Consider the following 20,464-nt stretch of genomic DNA (forward strand, 5'->3'; position numbering starts at 1 on the left):
CCTGGCTGGAAAACCTAGAGCAGAGGCAGGTGCTGTGAGAATGAGAAGCACATTTGACATCTCATCTGTCCAAGCAGGCCTGGGGGAAGCTACCTGACTGAGAGGATCAGTGAAGGTTTGTGCCTGCACTGATGGGCTCATTTTAATCATATTAACTCTCAACACCTTGAGGGTGTTTCTCTTTCTCTTCGTCTGTGGACTTCAGCTTTCCTCAGTTGATTATAGGCTGGTAACAGTAAAGATGAAAGTAAGATGAGCTGGTCCCTTATACCAGTCTGGGAGACTCTAACCTACTCGCAGCCCCAGTCAACACACAGGGCATTTCTCAGTCTCTTGGAGAAACAACTCAGAGGCCTGGCAGGTCACAATACGTCTTTGTTTATCAGAGATACCTCATTCTGTCCCCACTTCATGCCATTAAAAAAATCTCAGCTCAATATAAGTAGGAAAAAAGAATGGAAAAATAAGGAAAAAAAACATTGTCGGTAAATTCCAAGTGAAGCTGCAGTGCCCTTTTTGTCTTCTTCATCTTTAATAACCTATTTATTGTTGAAAATCCCCTGGCATATCCAACTTCAGCCATGGAGCCTTTCTTAATTCTAATCACATCAACTCCCACGTAATGCATTCCATTCTCAGAGTTTCATAGCATCTTGGGAATGCCTTTATTATCGTACGCTCAGTTTTCTTTATAATTATTTGTTCACATATCTATCTTTCTTACAATGGTGTGAGCCACTTTGGGGCAGGAAGCCAGATTTATTTTTCCCTCCCCTCATTTAATTTTATTTCATGTTGTTCTTATTACCATTGGTGGGCACATACCATACTCACATCACAATATCTGTTGATTGACTAGGTCCTCCAGGCTAATTTATTAATCAGTTGTCTGAAACTAGAAATGCAGTTCCCTGTAAATTCAATGCCCAGAATAGTAATCACATTTCTGGAATCATCAGTAACTCCCTGCAAATATATATATATGGGATTAAGGAGCACCCTGTGCATTAGCCATTGCAGGGTAAACACCTCTGGCAGCAGTACCTTGGACACACCCTTAGAATAGCCCTGCATGGCAGACACACCTGAATGTTGGTCCAAGCTAGGGAATCTGGGAGTAGCCAACCCAGAGATTTGTTCCTTGTCTATGAGGAACACCTGAGCCCCCAGTCCATCCTCTGAAACACAAGCCATACAGGGGATTAAAGCCTTGAGTTTTGGGTTACATGAAGGTTACCAGATGGAGGTTGTTAAGGGGAGGGTGTTAAGTGAAAATACTGTATAAACAGCATGCTGTTGGTAAGCAGTTGCAGTTTTTGTGTTCAGCCTGCCACCACTGGACTGTAGGTAAGCAGATGATTGCGTCCATCGTACTACCACTGGATCATTTCTGTAATTAATGCAGTTCTCCTGTCCAGCCCACCATCACTGGACTCTTTCTCCTGTATGTAAGCCTCGAATAAAACCCCATGTCTCATTAGCTGGCTCTGGGTCTCTTCTTTGGCATCTTGAATCTGGTACCTTTCCTGTTGAAGTTAGTAGGGGTTTACGACAACAGCCATGAATAACCAAAACCAACTGTACTGCAATACTACTGGAATATGATATATCCCTTGTATTTTGTGAATATTACTGTAGCATATGAGTTGCCCATAAAATAAATCTTCTACCAGGGGTTTCAAATAGAACTCAAATGGGATTGGGATACAGATCTTGGGCTGGGCTCCACCCTCTCAGTACTAAGTAAAATGCTACTTCTCCAGACTCACTAATTTCAAAGGCCTCAACAAAATAACAAGCTGTTTACAAAACACCACTTAGGGATCATTCATACATAGATTAAATCAAAAGATTAAATCCAAAAATGCATCAAAGCTTCTAAACATAAGTCAGGAAAGCAGAAATTGAAGAGGAAATAAGCATCCATTATTAGTGTGGGGGAAAAACTAGTATAATCAAAGGAGAATGAAGATTTGCAATTTAGTGATCTCTATGGCGATTCTGATAGGAAGGTTTAGGAAAAGCTAACGAATTTAGAGCTTCTTAATACCAGTTCTTGACTCATTAGCTGACATTAGCTGACTTTTTTTTAGAAAAAGTAACTCAAACCCAGGTCTTAGCCTAATTTCTCACTACCTCCCCTTATGTGTGGTTTAGTCTTAGCTAAATTGGCTCCTGTTGTTCCTGGAACACGTGTGTCTACCGGGACTGTTGTTCCATGACCAGCGGAGGTGCAATGGCAGAAAAGCAGAAGGCTGCACCATCTCTGGTTGTTACAAGATGCACTGCCAGCATACCTGAGAGCACGTGGGCTGTGCACAAGTAAGGAAGATTCATGAATACCATGGAATGCCTCCCAGCCCCATCCCTACCAGTAATCCCTTCTTATAGCCACAGTGATACCTATACAGAGCTTCTGTAATAATTTAACCTGTTTTCTGAGGTCTGAGTGCAAGCCTGAGTCAAATCCTCCTCCTCCCAAAGTCTCCACTGAGACCTCCATAACATGTGGCCATTTTTTTTTTTCAAACCTTCACAGTATTTTGTTTTTGCTTTTTCTTTGATTTAGTCCTGTCCCTGTGTTTCTGTGGTTGTCAGTACATATCTCACAGTATGTGTGCTCTTTTTTAACATTTAACATTTTTATTAGAAATAATGAAAAATGTATGTCTTAATTACTGGTATATATATTCACATCCTCCACCAAATCATCACTTTCTATAATGATGGAACTTTTCCTTTCCCATCATTTTATCCCCAGGACCTAGTGTGGTGTGAATGCTGAGGAAATATTTGCTAATGAATGCTGAGATGATCACTGCTAGGAAGAGGCCCGGCCTCTTTCCACTGGCCAGCCCTGGCATTCACCGTGTCTCAGTAAAGGCTTCCCTGCCCCTTGGGCCTTTTTCCTGGTTTCCAGCACGGAGTACTTGGCCCACCTCCACCCTCACAGTATGTTATAGGAAGGGATGAGGGTGACCCTCAGATACCCAAAATGTCCAAGGTGGGTTGCGACAGGCGTTGGATTTGCATCTCCTGATTCAAATGCCCAGGCCATTCCCAGACTCTGAAGCACCACATGGGGCGACATCTCTGCTGCATGACAGCCCTGAACTAGGGACTGAGAAGGAAGGTGCCCCACCATGGGAGGGCTCAGGAGGAAAGGCCAGGGCTCATTCAGTAAAGGAGGTTTGCCAGGACTCCCACTCCTGTGACCTGCGACCACAAATGTGACAGGACGATTCCTCTTCAGAAATACCCACAGAGAAAATGCTGTCCATGCCTGAGATTCTTAAAAATGACTACAATGTTGCTAGTCCTGGAGAGCTGCTGCCTCCGCATAGGGTTTTTGAAGTTTTCTTCTTGCGTGTTTAATTTCTTTCTCTATCTTATCCCCCTTCTCTCTCTCTGCTTCTGCAGTCTCTTCTCTATCTTCTCTCCCTCCTTCTCTCGATCCCACCCCCCACCCACTGTCTCCATTGCTCAGAAAGGGGAGGAGACATAGAGGTTTGCTTCTGTATTAATTTCTCTAGCTGTCAGGGGCTTACCTGTCACTTCACATCACTGGGGCGGGGTGGGCGGAGGCTGCCTTGCAGACAGGAGGAATTCAGTGCTTTGCTCAAAACCAAGCAACAACCTCTGGAACCTGAGAAACTTTTTTATTTTTTCTTTTTCCTTATGTCCTTTATGTTTATTTCTCCTACACACATTCTTGGAAGCATATATTTCTATAGTGAATCTACAGAAACTTAACGATTATTTGCTCTCCAGAACAACTTGTAGGATTTGGATCCAACAGCCTAGAACGCAGATATAGGTCCCCCACATGTGGAAGCTTTAAAAAGCACTGCATTTGTCCATCTGACAAATAGGAGGAGAGCACAAGGACAGTAGGAGGACAAGGTTCTTGGTGCCCACAAATGTCAGTTTTAGTAATCAAATCTGGCCGGATATGGTGGCTCACACCTGTAATCCCAGCACTTTGGGAGGCTGAGGCAGGTGGATCACTTGAGGTTAGGAGTTCGAGACCAGCCTGGCCAATCTGGTGAAATCCCCTCTGTACTAAAAATACAAAAATTAGCTGAGTGTGGTGGTGCATGCCTGTAGTTCCCGCTACTGGGTAGGTGGAGGCAGGAGAATTGCTTGAACCCAGGAGGCAGAGGCTGTAGTGAGCCAAGATTATGCCACTGCACTGCAGCCGGGGTGACAGAGCAAGACTCTGTCTCAAAAAAAAAAAAAGGGAAAAGAACGAGAAAGAAAGAAAGAAATCTGATGGAGTGGAGAGTGGGGCAGGTGTGTAGAGAATAGAAGAATAGAAGAATAGAAGTAGAGCGAAGAAGGCTGTTCTGATGGAGGCCAAATGGCTTCTGACCCAGGAAATTGCACAATGGGCTTTGGATAATCAACTCTATTTCTATTCACAGCAGATGGATTTGTATTATGTAGAATTATGTAAAGAAAGTGGATCTACTGGATGTTACAACTTATTTTTAAACCTCAATAATTAAAGCAATGTGTTGTCTCTACATGAATAAATACAAGTATATATGGCATATGATGGAGATGATAAGTATAATCAGAAGGGGGAAAATAAAGGTCTCCAATTGTGTTGAACAAGTAGGCAGTCTTCTAGGAAAAAAAATAAAAACAAAACACCTCACGTTGTACAGTATGATAAACTGCAAATGGATAAAGAATTTAAGTGTAAAATGAAGCTATATAATTTTAGGAGAAAATCCAGAAGCTATATAAGATTGATAAATACTACAACAAAATATCCTTTTACCTAGCAAAAAAAAAACAGAAAACAAAGAACAAAAAAACAAAAAAAAAAACCACAAAAAAAACCCAAAACCAAAAATACCTCTGCAAGTAAAGCCAAGACAAATGAAAGAAAATTGAGAAACATTTGCAATTCATACCACAAAAAGTGATTCTCTTTAATATAAATTAAGAAAATCATGATAAAAATATGGCAAAGGGATATTAACAAAAAATTAGCAAAACAGAAATATAAATTCCACTTAAACATGAAAAAATGATCCATCTCTATCATAACTAGAGAAATGCAAAATAAAAGTTCACTGTGACATTTTTCATCTATCAGGTTGTCAAAAATATAAGAGTATCAGGAAACATTCTATTGGGTAAGTAGACATTCTCAGACATTATTGGCAGTAGTGGATAGCACACTCCCGCCACGGACTTACCCAAATTACAAATGGATAATTTTAATTTACACAAAAATCCCTCTTCTGGGAACTTATCTTGTAGATAATTGTACATGTGCAAAATGATGTTATGAACAAACGTTCATTGCTGCACTGGTTGTAGTAGCAAAGGAGTGGAATTAGACTAAATATCCATTTATAAAGGACTGTGTTTAACGAATTGTGGTACATTTATTTAATAGGATACAATGCACATGCAAAAGAAAAAAGGACGGAGTTCTTTGTGGGCTGATGGGGAAAGATTTCCATTCTCTGAAATACTATACTGAGATCCTTAAGACATACTGTTTAAATAATAAGGCAAAGTGTACAGCACTATATATAATATGAAATCTTATATAAAAAAGAGGAGAAACAACAATATGTATTTCTGTTTCTGTAACACACACAAAAAACGAAGACAAAGAAACTAATAAAAAGTTACCCTAGTGGAAAAGAAGTGTGGAAATGAAATAGAAACATTTTGCTGACTACCTCTTTATATTGTTTTGATTTATGTGCTTTGTGAATGGATTACCTATTCAAAAATGTTTATATATTATATGTGTCAGTCATATTGAAATATGCCTGATTTTAATAGTCTCACCAAATTGTCCTTTTTAAGAAAATCAAAACAAAACTCAAAATGTTTTTTTATAAATTACTCTGTCTCTTTTTTTTTTTTTTTCTGTTTCCCTTAGGATTTTTAAGTCTGATATATTTCTTCCTTTGACTTGGAGAAGAAGATTAATAACTATGCTGATGAGTGACCTGAGAATTTGGGGTGTTCTGTCAACAATATGGAGACCATCATTTCCCCATAAACTCTGGGTATCTATCTTTGAGATGCCAACTTTTCTTAATGCACTGAGTGTTTTACTCTATAGATCACTGTTCTCAACCTGCTAACAACGCTCAAGTAGATCAACAGCTGTCATGTTTCAGCCCAAGAGTGACGAAGGTAAAAGGCAATGTGTCTCCCCAAGATGAATAGCACTGGGAGTTCCAGGTATTTTAACCCTGGCCTCGACTATAAATTGCTCTTACAGGCTAGAGCTTACTTTCTCCACTTATAAACAGTGGTTTATAAATTGTTTGATTTAATACTGCTTCCATGTAAAATATAAAAACTCCTAAATACAACTAAGTAGATAAAATCAAGTCTAATTTGCTAGAGGCTCACAAAACCCAGTCCCCTGGCCGGGTGGGTTGATTTCCAGGTCTGGAGAAAAGAAGTAGATCAGATTCTAATATCATGTAGTAAAGATTTGGGGCAGATGAGGTGGGCAGCTGGGGGAAGGAGGAAGCTTCCACTTGCCTATCTTTTCAATCGAATCTCTTTTAACTCTTTTTCTAAAGGCCTTTGCACTTGTTGTTTCCCCTGTCTTGAAGTTCCACCCTGGTTCTGTGCATGTCTGCCTTCCCTGTGTCATTTAGAGCTAAGCTCAAATTTTTCCTTTTGAAATGTACTTCTATGACTTCCTTACATCCTCTTGTTTTGTCTTCTTGCTAGCATTAATCACTCTCTGAAATGGTCTCGTTCATTCATTTGCTTACTTGTTTGTCATTTGTTGTCCTTTTTCTCCTACCACCCAATAGACCGTAAACTACAGAAGAGCAGGGACCTGTCTATCCTGCCTCCCACCTATTTGAAGTGCCTGGACCAGTGCCTGACTTTTGTAAATACTAGTAAGACCTTTGTAAATACTAGTATCAATAAGTGGAAGATTAGGGCTCAGATCTGATTGGGTTTTGTACACAAAACTTAGCAAATGAAAAACACTTAATAAATCCTCATCCAGTGAATAAGTACATTTAAGTTGTCTCTCCATTAGACATGAACATTGTCTTTTGAAACACTTGAACTGGCAAAGAAAAAGCTCTGGCTTGGTCCTTACTTCTTGTTGATCACCCTTTTCTACCATACTTAATACAATTATTGAGATCCCTGAAATTCAGAATTAAAAAAGAATTCTCTCATATTTTTAGTATTTGTTTAAAAGCTTAAATATGCACTATAAGGCATATTTAACTTAAAAGGCTTATTTAATTACCAGATTACTTATTTATTGAACATGTAATTTCTTTCTTGAGGATGAATGAAAGTTGTATTAACTGAATCTATTTTTCCTCCAATAATTGATTTAAAAATCAGTTGCACAAAATTTGTTGTCATCCACAATGAAATGTTTCTTTACATGCCTTATTCTAATTTCAAATGTCATTTTTATAAGTGTGAAAATAGGTTTTTTAATTGTACAAACAACTAGAGTTTATTGATGTGTTGATTTAGCAAATCCTAACCACAAGATTACATTTACAATATTAATAGTCTGTTAGGCATAATTGCATTTGAAAATATTAATATCTGTGCTTTTTAATGAGGCTTAACATCCCTTTTTAGAAATAACACTTTCCCTCTTGAACACATGTCCTTTTCTGATGAGGGGAAATTACAGATGATGGACCAGGCTTTGAAAGGATGAATAAATATCTACGGTGTGTCTAGATATGTTCTAGCCATGGTGCTGGGTATTCTTCATAGGTTAGGCACCAACCAAATGCTCTCTGGAGTTTTCTGCCCAGCACTCAGCCTATGAGGAATTCCCCTTGTGGGATTATTATGTGCAATGTAATGTACATCATGAGATGGTCCTTTGGGTAGTTAAATTCCTTTGATCTTTATCTAAGATAAATCTGATCCTATTAAAATGATCACTGATTATAATGAAGTTCAATATACCTAGTAAAATCCTTAAAACTACAGAATCTTGTCCTTCAGAGAATTTTTGATTATACAATTTTACCTAGAAAGAATTTTATGTCGGCCGGGTGTGGTGGCTCACACCTGTAATCCTAGCACTTTGGGAGGCTGAGGTGGGTGGATTGCCTGAGCCCAGGAGTTTGAGACCAGCCTGGGCAACACGGTGAAACCCCATCTCTATAAAAATACAAAGAATTAGCCAGGAGTGGCGGCATATGTCTGTAGTCCCAGCTACTCAGGAGGCTGAGGCAGGAGAATTGCTTGAACCTGGGAGGAGGAGGTTGCAGTGAGCCAAGACTGCCACACACTCCAGCTTGGGTGACAGAGCAAGACTCCATCTCCAAAAAAAAATTAAAAGAATGTTATGTCAAACCTCCTGAAATCACGTGACTTAATCAGAAACTAGCTTACATTTTCTTCCTTCCATTTCTAGGATTATACATTAAATATTTTTGCCTTGGAATTTTATGATTGTGATTATAGCTTTAAAATCACTTTTTAGATTAAAGGAGCTGGAACACAACTGATTGCTAGCATATGTAGTGAATTAGCTTAAAAAGAAGAGTTTTCTTGAAGTACAGAGGAGAGAAAGCAACGGGTCCTGCACTTATTTTTATCACTATTTCTTTTCTTTAAATTTACTGATCTGTTGTGACAGGTATTGTTTTGTAGAATAGTTTGGAGTTTATGTGAGGAATGTATTGAATTGTTGAAATATCTAAGCTGGGAGAAGTAATGGAAATTGAAGAGAAATTACTGCTTTTAGCTCAGACACAATTGAGCCATGAGTTACAATTTGGACTCCATCTTACTTACAAACGGGACATAGTTAGGAGCTCCAATGCCGTAGAGTGTTTGGCTGATAAAATGGACTGTCATACATTGCAGAGGGAAGTGTGAATTATTTAGGTGGACCTTATCTGCAAGGCAATTTGTTAATACATGTCAGGCACCTTAAAGTATTTTTATAGATTTTGACTCAAGAATTTGAAGTACACAAAAATTCGTATATGCAAAGAAATTTCTGTATAGCAGTCATTCTTAAATTGTGGTCTGCCATCTGTAGGGATCCCTGAGACCACTTTAGGGGTGCTACAAGGTCAAAACTATCTTCATAATGATATTGAGTTATTTGCCATTTTCACTGTGTGGTCATTTGCACCAGTGGTGCAGTATAAATTAGGACAGTGGCATCTGACTATACTAGAACTGAGCTTCCACAGTGCCTTGCCCCAGGAGCAAAAAAAAAAAAAAAAGTCAGTTCCACTTATCAGTGTACTTCATAAAGTAGTAAAAAATAGTAATGTTATTAAATTTTGACCCTTGACTACACATCTTTATTTATTATGTTTTGTAGAGGGGCCCTATTATGTTACTTAGGCAGGTCTCGAACCTCTGAGCTCAAGTGATCCTCCTGCCTTGGCCTCTCAAAGTGCTGGGATTACAGGCATGAGCTGCTGCACCTGGCCAGAATACACATATTTTTAATATTCTGCACACCAAGTACGAATGTTGTCTTGCGGAAATGCCCTTGTGTAATTGCTTGAGTTGGGAGCTGAACTAGCTGCTTTTTCACTTAAACACCATTTCAATGTGAAAGAATGGCTAAAGGGCAAACTGAGGATAATCAGACTTGGGTTTGTGGCAGCTGTTTTCTCCAATGAACAAACTGACCCTGTTACTTTATGGAAAACAAGTAATGGAGTTTTAAAATGAGCTAATGAACATACGACTCTATGAATCAGAGGAGTTAGGACTAGAGACAAGAGTAGGATAGTGGCTAACAAAATTATTTTAAATGAATTAGTGCATATATTCACTACCCCCCCCACCCCAGAGAGTTCTTCATAACATTCAAACATACCCAGCAGTGCATTGCTGGTGACTCAAGCAGCAGCTATTTTCCTCTGAGCCCACATTGAGCGGAGCCACAGTTGGTTCTGGTGGCCAGCCCTCAGTCAGCAGTAACTGGTTACTGTCAGCCACTCAGTCCCTCCCATCCTCTTTGCCAGATCTGCGGATTGAGCTTGACATCGAATCTGCTCCTGTGTAAACCATGGTGTTCATCTTGGGGCCCTTGTGGGAATGCTGAGCCCAGCATTTTGCTGACAGTTCTCTGAAGGGATGAGTACCAAATTCCCAAGGTTCTTATACCTAAGGTGCAGTAAGCACTTTCACTCTCCCATCCTCCTACAATATACAACTGGTCTGGACAAACTCCCTCCCTGCAAATCCACCAGCCGTTTCCCTCTCTTTAATTTATTCCTAAAAACCTGGTCTTTTATCTACCTTCAAGTTTCCAATGTTTCCTCCTTAGCAGTTTTAAGGGGCTTTGCCTCTGCCACTTGGTAGTCACTGTTTTGAAAAACTGTTTTCTACAATCTTTCCAGCAATGTTAGCTCTTATAATGTGAGATAATTGTACTGGATCTCTCACCTATTCATTATAGACAAAGATTTTTCTTTTAAAAAGTTCCCATGAGTATTGAAATGAAAATATGATCGAGAGGTGTATGTGTCAAATATAATTTATTCTTTGAACAAACATTTATTCAGCTTTCACTAATGGATCTTTGGGGTAGATAAAAATAAAAATATAAAGTATTTGCCCTTAAGAAACATACAATCCCAGGAGGCTGAGAGAAAAGTAAATGAATAGACTCACAGAATACTCTGGACAGTGTTGAGATGGAAATGTGAACTCTGGCTGCAGAGGGCTTGGAAAGAAGCTCCAAGCTGACCAATTGGCAAGGGATGCTTTTCTAGAGAAGCTTGACCTTCAAGTTCCCCCAAAATATGGCCCTAAGTCACCCATCCATGTTTATCCGCCAGCAGCTCCATAAGAATCCTCACTCCAGGCAGGGTTCTGCTCATACTCACAAACTCACTCTGCTTATTCCCATTCTATGGGTCTTGCTTTGATTATTCCCTATGTCTGGAATTCTCTCACAACACCCTCTGTAGCCAAATAGCTCCTATTGTTCAATGCCCGCTTCATTTCCTGCAACCTTCTTGACCACACAGCCAACTCTTCTCCTTTCTTGAATCAGCGTTTCCCATTTCCTTGGGAAGCATTAGGTAGATATCCTTTCTACATGTTTTCGTGGAATCCTGTGCCAAGCTCTGTTTAGTATTTACAAATCCAACTGCTGAAGTCTTCCACTTGGAAGATTTCGCGTTTACAACTTGCAAAACTGAACTCCTGACCTCCCTGGGTCCATCCCCAGTCATTTTCACCTGAAGTCTTCACTCTCCTCCCCATCCTTTTCTGATCTCTTAAGTAGTAGTCCCACTAAAATTCTGAATGCATCTTCAGCTCTTCTCGTTTTCAAACATCACACATCCAATTCCAGTGGCTCAAATTTTAAATACATACGGAATTTGTTGTCTTCCAACCACTTTCACTGTTTCCATCCCAATCTCAGCCACTAGAATAATCTCAAAACTAGCTTATTGCAATGGTTTCCTAACTGGGTTCCCTGCATCTCCTCTTGTACCTAAGTCTATTCTTTACAAGCAGCCAGAGTAATCTGTTTAAAACATAAATGAATTGCATGACCCTCTGCCATGAGTTCTCCAACTGTTTCCACTTTTCCAAAACTGATCTCTTCCCAAGGCTGACAGGACCTCCCGCTCTCTGACTCATTCCATACCACTATTCCCAGTCACTTAACTTTAGAACTAGAGCTTCTTTGCTATTCTGTGAATACTCTATGCATGATTCCATCCCAAAGCATTTCCCTGACTGTTTTTTCTATCTGGAACATTTTTCCCTCAATAGCTGTGTGGCCAATAAACTCTCTTCTTCCAAATCTTGACTCTAATGTCACCTCAATAAGGCCATCCACGATGATCTTACTTTAAATTGCAACCCACTCTTATTCACACCCTAGTAGTTTCAATCACTCTAACCTGTTTTTTAATAGTACTTATCATGTTTTAGCATTATATACGCACATGTCTGCATGCACACACACTCACACAAACTTCATTTGTTTTTTTGTCTGCCTCTCCCTAGTGTATGTACGCATAATGTATGCTTTATCTGGACAGATATTTTGGTCTTTTTTATTCATAGCTATATTCATAGCACTGCTAGGATAGATTCTGTGGTAGTTTCCAACAAGAATTTGCTGAATAAATAATAAGTTATACATTAAGTTGCACCACTCCCTTAGTAGACCACAAATTCCTTGAGCACAAGGATTCTGAATCATTCAACATTATATACTCACCATCTAGCCCAGTACCTGGAATATTGTTAGCACACAATAATTGTTAACAAGTGAGTCACTCCATCCACTGAACTAATGTCTATACTGTTCATTTTAGTATTTAATTATCTGTTTTTAATATCTGATTGAATTGTGTGTGTACATTAACCAGTTGGTGAAACTTGGTTTATTGTGATCACGGGCCACAGCTCTTACTTGTTTTGTATATGAACCTGGTTGATTACTTAACATATCCTGCCATATTTTCTGAGTTGAATCGAGTATATAATAACTGGTATTGGGGATTGTGGGATTGTGGGTGAGGGGTATAAGGATGTCAAAGAGCATTATTTCCAGGAATAGAGACAAACAAGTTCTGGGAGAACTCTAGCTTCCAACATCTTTTTTTTTTTTTTTTTTACTTGACATGCCTTTTTATTTGTCAATCGTTTTCCCCCAATTTACATTCCAGAGGCCCTAGAACAACTCCATTTGCCTTTAGGGTCTCTTGCTTTTTGTGGCTGCTAAGAATTTTAGAATTGTGTCAGTATTTTTATTAATTTATGTATGCTTAATTAAAACATGGCATAAATCTCAACATACATACATCTGTCTGTCCATCCTTCAATTTACTGAGTGGGTTCCAGGCCTTGTGAATAAAAGATACTCTACTTGAAGAGGCAGAAACTTAAATCAACAATGCAGAGCAGTAAGTTGAATCCTAGCATGAAAATATGTGCATCATCTTATGAGAATACGTAAGAGGAGAGCTTAAGCCAGATCTAGTGCATTTACATACTTTTTGAAATTACCAGCACTTGAGCTGTGTCTTGAAGTACAATTAGGAGCTGAAGAGTAGGGATAAAACAGAAGGAGCCTCCAGCAGCTTTGTTCTTTTTGCTTAGGATTGTCATGGTTGGCTATTTGGGTTCTTTTTTGGTTCCACATGAATTTTAAAATAGTTTTTTTCTATCTCTATGAAGAATGTCAATGGTAGTTTCATGGGAATAGTACTGAATCTATAAATTGCTTTGGGCAGTATGGCCATCTACATAATATTGATTCTTCCTATCCATGAGCATGGAACGTTTTCCCATTTGTTTATGTCGCCTCTGATTTCTTTGAGCAGTGGTTTGTAGTTCACCTTGAAGAAGTCCTTCATTTCCCTATTTAAAGACTTTAAAATAAGGTGGTGGTGATTAACTGAACAAATAGAAGGCAACTTCTTCAAAATGATACAGGATATCTATGAAAAACCTGCAACTAGCCTCGCCCTTAATTATGAAAGATTGAAGGCTTTTCACATAAAATCAAGAGCAAGACAAGAATGTCTATTCTCACTATCTCTATTCAACATTGTTCTAGCCAGGGCATTTAAGCAAGAAAAAATTAAAAAGTAAAATGTATCCAGATGGGAAAAGAAAAAGTAAAATTAATTGTTTTCAGTTGACACGATCTAGTATGTATAAAATCCTCAGGAATCCAATTTTAAAAATGATTAGTACTAATAAATCAGTTCAGCAAGGTTTCAGGATAAAATATTAGTATATAAAAATCAAGTGTAGTTCAAGACACTAGCAATGAAGAATCCAAAAATAAAATTAACAAATTAATGTTATCTAAAATATCAAAAAGATACCAAAACCTGACAGAGAAAAACAAAAAAAGAAAACTTCAGGCCAATATCCTTGATAAACATCATTGCAAAAATCCTCAACAAAATACTGGCAAACTGAATCCCACAGCGCATTAAAAAGCTTGTCTACCACAATCAAGTAGGCTTCATCTCTGGATGGAAGGTTGGTTCAACATATGCAAATCAATAAATGTGATTCATCACATAAACAGAACTAAAGACAAAACCACATGATGATCTCAATCGATTCAGAAGAGGCCTTCCATAAAATTCAACATCCTTTCATGTTAACAACTCTCAATAAACTAGGTATTGAAGAAACATCCCTCAAAATAATAAGAGCCATATATGACAAAGTCACAGCCAATATCATAGTGAATGGGCAAAAGCTGGAAGCATACCCCTTGAAAGTCGGCACAAGACAAGGATGCACTCTCTCATCACTCCTCGTCAACGCTGAATTGAAAGTTCAAGACAGGGCAATCAGGAAAGAGAAAGAAATAAAGCGTATTCAGATAGAAAGATAGGAAGCCAAACTATCTTTGTTTGCAGATGACATAATCCTATATCCAGAAAACCTCATCATCTCAGCTCAGAAGAGTCTTAAGCTGATAAGGATCTTCAGCAAAATCTCAGGATACAAAATCAATGTGCAAAAATCACTAACATTCCTGTACACCAGTAATAGACAAACAGAGAGCCACATCATAAATGAACTCTATTCACAATTGCCGCAAAAAGAATAAAATGCCAAGAATACAGCTAACAAGGGAAGTGAAGGACCTCTTCAAGTACAAGTACAAATCACTGCTCGAAGAAATCAGAGGTTACTCAAACAAATGGAAAAACGTTCCACGCTCATGGATAGAAAGAATCAATATTGTGAAAATAGCCATACTGCCCAAAGCAATTTATAGATTCAATACTATTCCCATGAAACTACCATTGACATTCTTCACAGAATTAGAAAAAATTATTTTAAAATTCATATGCAATCAAAAAGAGCCCAAATAGCCAAGACAATCTTAAGCAAAGAGAGCAAAGCTGAAGGCATCATGCTACCCAATTTCAAACTATACTACAAGGCTGCAGTAACCAAAACAACACTAGTGGTACAAGAACAGACACACAGAGCAACGGAACAGAATAGATATCCTAGAAATATGACTGCACACCTACAACCATCTGATCTTCGACAAACTTGACAAAGACAAGCAATGGGGAAAGGATTCCCTATTTAATAAATGGTGCTGGGAGAACTGGCTAGCCATATGCAGAAAATGAAAACTGAACCAGTTTCTTATACCATATACAAAAATCAACTCAGGATGCACTGAAGACTTAAATGTAAAACCTAAAACTATAAAAACCCTAGAAGAAAATCTAGGCAATACCATTCAGGACATAGGCACAGGCAAAGATTTCATGATGAAGATGCCAGATGCAATTGCAACAAAAGCAAAAATTGACAAATGGGATCTAATTAAAAAGCTTCTGCACAGCAAAAGAAATTATCATCAGAGTAAACAGACAACATACAGAATGGGATAAAATATTTGTAATCTATCCATCTGACAAAGGTCCAGCATCTAGAAGGAACTTAAACAAATTTACAAGAAAAAAGAAAACAACCCCATTAAAAAGTCAGCAAAGGATATGCACAGAGACTTCTCAAAAGAAGACGTACATGTGGCCAACAAACACATGAAAAACAGCTTAACATCACTGATCATTAGAGAAGTGCAAATCAAAACCACAATGAGATAGCATCTTACACCAGTCAGAATGGCTATTATTAAAAAGTCAAGAAACGACAGAAGCTGGCGAGGTTGTAGAGAAAAAGGAACAGTTTTACACTGTTAGTGGGAGTGTAAATTAGTTCAGCCACTGTGGAAGAGAGTTTAGAGATTCCTCAAAGACCTAGGTTACTGGGTATATACCCAAAAGAACGTAAATCATTATATTATGAAGACACATTCATGTGTATGTTCACTGCAGCACTATTCACAATAGCAAAGACATGGAATTAACCTAAATGCCCATCAGTGATAGACTGGACAAAGAAAATGTAGTACATATGCACCATGGAATATTATGCACCCATAAAAAGGAATGAGATCTTGTTCTTTGTAGGGACATGGATGGAGCTGGAAGCCATTATCCTCAGCAAACTAACACAAGAACAGAAAACCATATACCGCGTGTTCTCAGTGGGAGCTGAATAATGAGAACATATGAACACAAGGGGAGAACAACGCACTGGGGCCTGTTGGAGAGTTGGTTAGGGGAGGAGGGAGAGCATTTGGAAGAATAGCTAATAGGTGCTGGATTTAATACCTAGGTGATGGGATGATCTGTACAGCAAACCACCATGGCACACCTTTATCTATGTAACAAGTCTACACGTCCTGCATATGTACCCCTGAACTAAAAATAAAAGTTGGAAAAAAAAATAAAATACCAAAAACAATAAAATACCTACAAATTAATTTAACAAAAGAAATGCAAGACTTAGGCTGGGCATGGTGGCTCATGTCTGCAATCCCAGCACTTTGGGAGGCTGAGGCAGGTGGATCACATGAGCTCAGGAGTTAATGACCAGCCTGAGCAATATAGTGAAACCCCATCTCTACCAAAAATGCAAAAATTTACCAGGCATTGTGGTGCACACCTGTGGTTCCAGCTACTTGGGAGCCTGAGGTGAAAGGATGGCTGGAACCTGGGAAGTCAAGGCTGCAGTGAGCCATGATCACACCACTACACTCCACCCTGGGTGACAAAGCAAGACTCTGTCTCAAAAACAAACAAACAAAAAATAAGACTTATAAAACAAACAGTATAAAACATTATTAAATGAAATTAAAGATCTAAATACATGGAAAGACTTAAAATCAAGATGGCAGCACTCCCCAGGTAGGTCAAGAGAGTCAATGCAGTCTCTGTCAAAATCCAAGCTCCTTTTTCGTGCAAAAATTGACAAGCTGATCCTTAAATTCATATGAAAATGCTAGGGACTGGATAGCTCAAACAGTCTTGAAATATAAAAATAAAGCTGGGTGACTCACATTTTCTGATTTGAAACTTATTGCAAAGCTATAATAACCAAGACAGTGTTGTCCTAACACACAACAGACATATAGACTGACGGGATAAAATTGAGGGACCAGAAATAAGCCCTTACATTTATGGTCAGTTGATTTCCAACAAAGAAAACAAAACTATTCAATGAGAAATGAATAGTCTTCAAAAAATGATGATGGGAGAAGTGGACATCTTCATGCAAAAGAATAAAGTTGTAGCCCTGCTTTACACCATACACAAAAGCCAACTCAAAATAGATTATAGATCTAAATGTAAAACTCTTAGAAAAAACATAGGAGTCAATCATCTTGACTTTGGGGTAGGCAATGGTTTCTTGGATATGACACCAATAAGCTCTAGCAACAACAAAATAAATAAATTGAACTTCATCAAAATTGAAACCTTTATGCCTTAAGAGATTCTGTTAATAAAGTAAAAAGATAACCTACAGAATGAGAGTAAATATTTGATCTGACCAGGGAATTATATGTAGACATGTGTCTCTTATAACTCCAAAATTTAAAAAAAAAAAAAGTTGGCACAAAATTTGAATAAACAATTCTCCAAAGAATATATTAAAATGGCCAAGAAGCACATGAAAAGATCTTCAGTGTCATTAGGAAAGTGCAAAGCAAAACCACAATGAGATACTGTTTCATATCAACAAATATGGCTGTAATTTAAAAAACAGCAAGAACAAAAATGGACAATAACCAGGGCTGGCGAAGATGTAGAGAAATTGGAGCTCTCCCGCATGGTTGGTGGAAATATAAAATAGCACAGTCACTTTGGAAAATGGTTTGACAGTTTCTCAAAATGTTAAATATAGAGTTATATGATCCAGGAATTTTATTCCTAGATACATAACCAAGCGAAATGAAAACAAATATCTATACAAAAATATGTACAGGGATTTACACAGCAGGATTATTCATGATAGCCTACAGTGGAAACAACCAAAATAGCCATTAACTGACAAATGAATAAAGAAGTTGGGTATAGATACACAATGAAATATTCGGCAATGAAAAGGAATGGTGTTGTGGCACATGCTATAACCTGGAATCACCTTGAAAACATTATGCTGAGAGAAAGAAGCCAGTTACAAAGGACCGTATATTGTATGATTCCATTTACGTGAAATGTATAGAATCAGTAAATCTATAGAAACAGAAAGTAGACTAGTGGTTGTAAAAGCAGACCTGTAAAAGCAGAGAATAATAAACAGAGAATGATTGTTAGTGGGTATGAGGTGTTTTGGGGGGTAATGAAAATGTTCTAAATTAAATTGTGATGATGGTTACACAACTCTGAATATACCAAAAAGCACTAACTGTGCACCCTACATGAGTGTCTTAGATGGCATACGAATTATATCTCAAGCTGTTTAATCCAAAGCAAATTAAATTTTAAAAATATAATTTTGTGACCAACAGAAAGATGAAAGGAAAATACATCAAAAGATGAACTATGGTTCTCTCTGTGCTGAGGAATTATGGTTGATTTTTATTTTTTTCTTCATACTTTTTGGAATTTTGCAAAATGCTACAACAATTTTTTATTACTTTTTATTTTTTAAACTTACAATTTAAAATATGTATTCAAATTACAGTAAAAGGAAATGGTGTATACTAAAAGACAGGTTTGATTTTTAGAAAGAGGAATATGAAAACTTTTGAATGAATTAAAGCAAACCTAGCCAAGGCAGAAAGAAAAGTTAGGAAACTGTTGTGTCCTCTGGGAAACAACTAATGAAGCCCCAAATCAAAGCAGTGGCTCTAGGGATCAAGTGAAAAGTATGGAACTTTCAAAAATAGTAAGTAAAATCACCAATTATGTACACAAAAAGAATAAATTCATGAATTCAGTCAGAGTTTCAATTTGGGATAAGTGGGTGAATAGTCGAACCTATCAATACCTTAGAAATAACTCACGATGTGGGAAAATATATATATTACTTCAAAATCAATTTTTATTTAAGGAGACAATAGTCCTTAAGCACAGGTTGAGAGTCAAAATATCTTACCTTGAAAACCCACTCCTGAAGTTTACAATGACGTTTCTAGTTGTGTCACTAACTGGCTTTGCAATGTTGAGCAAAACACTTTGGTTCTTCATTGAGAATTTGTGCAAGAAGGTGCTCTAAAACAGTGAGTGTAAAAGAGTAGTCCCTGGACCAACCACATCAGCATCATCACATGGGAATTTTATAAAGATGTAGATTCTTAGGCCCCACCTCAACACTACAGAATCAGAAACTGTGTGTGGGCCCAGCAATCTTTTCCTTTTAATATTTATTTTTTATTCATTTGTTATGAATTGGCAATAATTGTGTATATTTATGGGGAACGATATAATTTTTGATCTATGTATAAATTATAAAAAGATTCAATCAAGCTAATTAACATATCCATCACCTCAATGATTTATCATTTTTTCGTGTGTGATGGAAATGTTAAATGCCTATTAGCAATTTTGAAATATATGATACATTATTATTAACTGCGGTCACCACGCAGTGCAAGAGATCACTAAAACTTATTCCTCCAGTCTAACTGAAACTTTGTACCCTTCGGTCAACATTTCCCCTTTCGCCATTCCTTCCCCTCTCCCCCAGTCTCTGGTAACCCTTTTTCTAGTTTCTGTATCTATGAAATTGACTTTTTGAGTTTCCATATGTGACTTCATACGATATTTGTCTTTCTGTCCCTGGCTTATTTCCTTTAGATAATGCCCTTCAGTTCCATCCATGTTGTCATAAATGACAACATTTCCTTCTTTTTAAAGGCTGCATAGCATTCCATTCTGTCCATATACCAAACTTCTGATAAGAGGCTAGTATCTAAAATATATAAGGAACTCAAGCAACTCTATAGCAAGACAACAATTGCTAAAAAGTGGGGCAAAGGATTTAAACAGACGTTTCTCAAAAGAAGAGATATGAATGGCCAATAGATATATGACAAAATGCTCAACATCTCTATTCATTAGGAAAATACAAATTCAAACCACAATGAGATATTACCTCATAGCTGTTAGAATGTCGGTTATCAAAATGATGAGTGTTAAGTGTTGGCGAAGATGTGGAGAAAAGGGAATACTTGTACATTTTTGGTGGGAATGTAAATTGGTACAGCCGTTATGGAAAAGAATATGACAGTTCCTCAAAAAAACTGAAAAGAGAGTCCTGCATGCTGGCTGCCTGGACATAAACTCAGTGCTGCTGGCAAGGCATGGCAGGAGTGAAACTGACCTTGCTGGCTGCATGGGAGCTGGGTGAGGCCTGTCACCGCTGGCTTTCCCCAACTTCCCTGGTGACCTGTATGACACAGTAGGGGCAGCCATAATTTTCCCTGGAACATAACTCTGGTAACCTGAGAACCCCCTGCCAATCCCCCACAGTGGCTGCAGCAAACCCCACCCAAGGATAGTCTGAGTTCAGACCCACCTAACCCTGCCCCAACCTGATGGTTTTTCTCTACCTGCTCTGGAAGCCAAAGACAAAAGACATAAACTCAGGAGTTCTATGGCCCGGCCCATCACCTAAGAAACCTGAATAC

At 38.1% G+C, this 20,464-nt stretch overlaps 1 protein-coding gene across 2 annotated transcripts in view; it reads right to left on the bottom strand.

Moving 5' to 3' along the window:
- Positions 1 to 20,464, bottom strand: part of CLVS1 (clavesin 1) — a 214,637-nt gene that overhangs the window by 84,128 nt on the left and 110,045 nt on the right. The window lies entirely within an intron of this gene.

The sequence above is a fragment of the Mandrillus leucophaeus genome, unplaced genomic scaffold (assembly GCF_000951045.1).
Source record: "Mandrillus leucophaeus isolate KB7577 unplaced genomic scaffold, Mleu.le_1.0 Scaffold236, whole genome shotgun sequence".
NCBI lineage: Eukaryota > Metazoa > Chordata > Mammalia > Primates > Cercopithecidae > Mandrillus > Mandrillus leucophaeus.